This window comes from Dipodomys ordii, unplaced genomic scaffold (genome assembly GCF_000151885.1).
Source record: "Dipodomys ordii isolate 6190 unplaced genomic scaffold, Dord_2.0 Scaffold43, whole genome shotgun sequence".
Classification (NCBI taxonomy): Eukaryota; Metazoa; Chordata; class Mammalia; order Rodentia; family Heteromyidae; genus Dipodomys; species Dipodomys ordii.
Window position 1 is genome coordinate 9,037,741 of NW_012267259.1, and position 2,484 is coordinate 9,040,224.

General features: G+C 38.4%; 1 protein-coding gene across 1 annotated transcript in view; it reads right to left on the bottom strand.

The window, feature by feature from the left end:
* Positions 1–788: 788 nt before the first annotated feature.
* Lman1 (lectin, mannose-binding, 1) overlaps positions 789–2,484 on the bottom strand; it is a 21,184-nt gene continuing 19,488 nt past the window's right edge. The window contains exon 14 of the mRNA XM_013019003.1: positions 789–2,057. The gene's annotated coding sequence lies outside the window, so the exon portion shown is untranslated. The remainder of the gene's footprint in view (positions 2,058–2,484) is intronic.

Below are 2,484 nucleotides of genomic sequence, written 5' to 3' on the forward strand. Positions count from 1 at the left end.
AGGAAAAAAAAAGTAGACAAAATGTTATCCAATTGAAACTTGACAGTGGATAGAAAACTTTTTTAAAATTTTAATATCTTAGAGAAATATATTAAACAGGCAACATACAGATCTAAAAAGTTGCAAGTGCTGATTTTACACTAGATCTTATAAATAAAAAATCCTCAATAGAATTATTTGTTCACTATCTCCCTTCAATAAGCACATGGACAGGGAAAGATAATCACATCTTAGTATCACAACTGCTATTTGTGTTCTTTACAAAGATTGTATCTCTGCAGAGCAGCAGGGCAGACAATCCCTTATTCAAGTAATTTCTATTTTCCCCATGTTATAAGAAAGCACAGTTGTCTGAGACAGAATATCACCACAATCACATCAGGAAAGCAACAAGCGTTAGCAGGTGGGCTTCGCAATGGATTTCTTATAACATCAGTATGATTTGAAGATGACTTTTTAAGTTTCAAAGTCATTACCAAAGTACCAATGGGTACAGGGAACAACCTGGATTTAGTTTGTACCTGCTAACCAAGAGTTTTAGTAAAATTGCAAGTATAAAAAAATAGTGCATCACTGCTACTTTCATAGATAATGAAAATATCAGACTATGATCTCAGCTAGCTTGCTTTCTTTCCTGTCCCTTCCTTCCTTTCCTGCATTCTCCTTTCTTACTCTTTCGTGCTAGTATTAGGGTGTGAACTCAGGGCCCGGTTGCTGGTCCCCTGGCTTTTTTGCTCAAGGTTGGTGCTCTGCTACATGAGCCGTATAGCCAGCTTTTTTGGTGGTTAACTGGAGATTAGAAAAGTCTTCTGGACTTTTCTACTTGAGCTGGCTTTGAACTATGATTCTCAGATCTCAGCTATCTAAGAAGCTAAGATCATAGGTGTGAGTAATCAGTGCCTTGCTCTCGGTTCAGCACTAGACAAAATACCTATTTTCTTTACTCCCACTTTAGTGGTTCCTAACCATTACTGGGCTCAGAACCATCCACTATGCTCACTCAAGACTAAGCTTTGAAGCCCCACTTCTGAGTTTGAAGCAGTGGCTTGGGACTGAACCCTGGAGTCTGTATTATTAACAAACACTCCATGATCCAAATGGCCTAGGGACCATATTTTGAGAAACACCAACCCACCTTTAAAAATTAACAAAACACTGGTTATCATTTGTGACTTCATGGTAAAGTTTCAAGCTGAATAAAACATTCCAACAGTTAGAACACTAACAGGTATATTAAACAAATGTATTAGCCATAATTACAGTAATTGCATTTTCTTTTCAAAAGTGGCATCATAAACATAATGACCTATATTTAAAATTGAAAAACAAAACTTTGTTTTAATTCAAGGCACCTGTAAAATACTTGCTGGTGTGAGAGAGAAGTGAATTAATTCAATTACATGTAAGAATAAAGAAAATGAAATTCTGGCAGTGATATAATTTTTCCACAGAGCAAACACTTTTGTTCAGAAATGAGCAACTTAACAGTCAATGATTTTGAGGAAGACAAACCAAGCTTCCAACAGTAAGAGAAGCCTCCTGCGTGCACTACATGACTGAGCTCATGTCCCAGATCACTGCCTGCATGTGTTTCAGGAATGACAGGATGATTCCCCTTGAATTCTAGCCTGAAATATGGATTCTGCATAAATCTGGAAATCCTTTTCTTGTTCAGGCACATGTGACCAGGGACTTTAAAGTAATACTGGATTTGGCAGGTTTTGATCTCAAGAGGATTTCCCAAGCTTCATAGGTCTACAATTCAAATTCTTCTAAAGGTATTTTATTTCATGAGATAAATGGTCAATTCTGTGATGCTGATGTCTCTGAAACATGAATTTCAAAATATTAACACAACAACAAAAAAAAAACTGTGAGAGCAGCATTCTGAATGCTGAAGTGGCTGAAGTAGAGTGACCACTACGATATTCTTTTAGTGTTTGAGAGTCAATGCCCACATAGACAGCGGCGCGGCAGTTTGCACACACAGGACGGGTATGCCACAGTGCGGAGCTCTTCACCAAGTCTTTACATAGATTTTAGGTCATCAGCCCAATCTGTAAATGACATTTAAGAGAAAACTCAGCCTTGGAAGAGCTCAAAAATACTATTTCATAAACAGAGGGTGCTCTGATACTATGGCAAATCAAAGATAATCAGTTGACAAATGAGGTAAAAGGATTTTGAAGACAGCAAAATCTTTATCCGTTATGAAAATAAAAAGTAAACTTGCACTTTAAAAAATGTCACTTACAGCCAGGCACCGGTGGCTCATGCCTGTAATCCTAGCTACTCAGTAGGCTGAGATCTGAGGATCACGGTTCAAAGCTAGCCCGGGCAGAAAAGTCTGTGAGACTCTTATCTCCAAAAAAACTCACTAGAAAACTGGAAGTGGCACTGTAGCTCAAGCAGGAGAGCGCTTGCCTTGAGCTGAAGAGCTGAGGGATAGTGTCCAAGCCCAGAGTTCAGCCCCAGGACTGACCA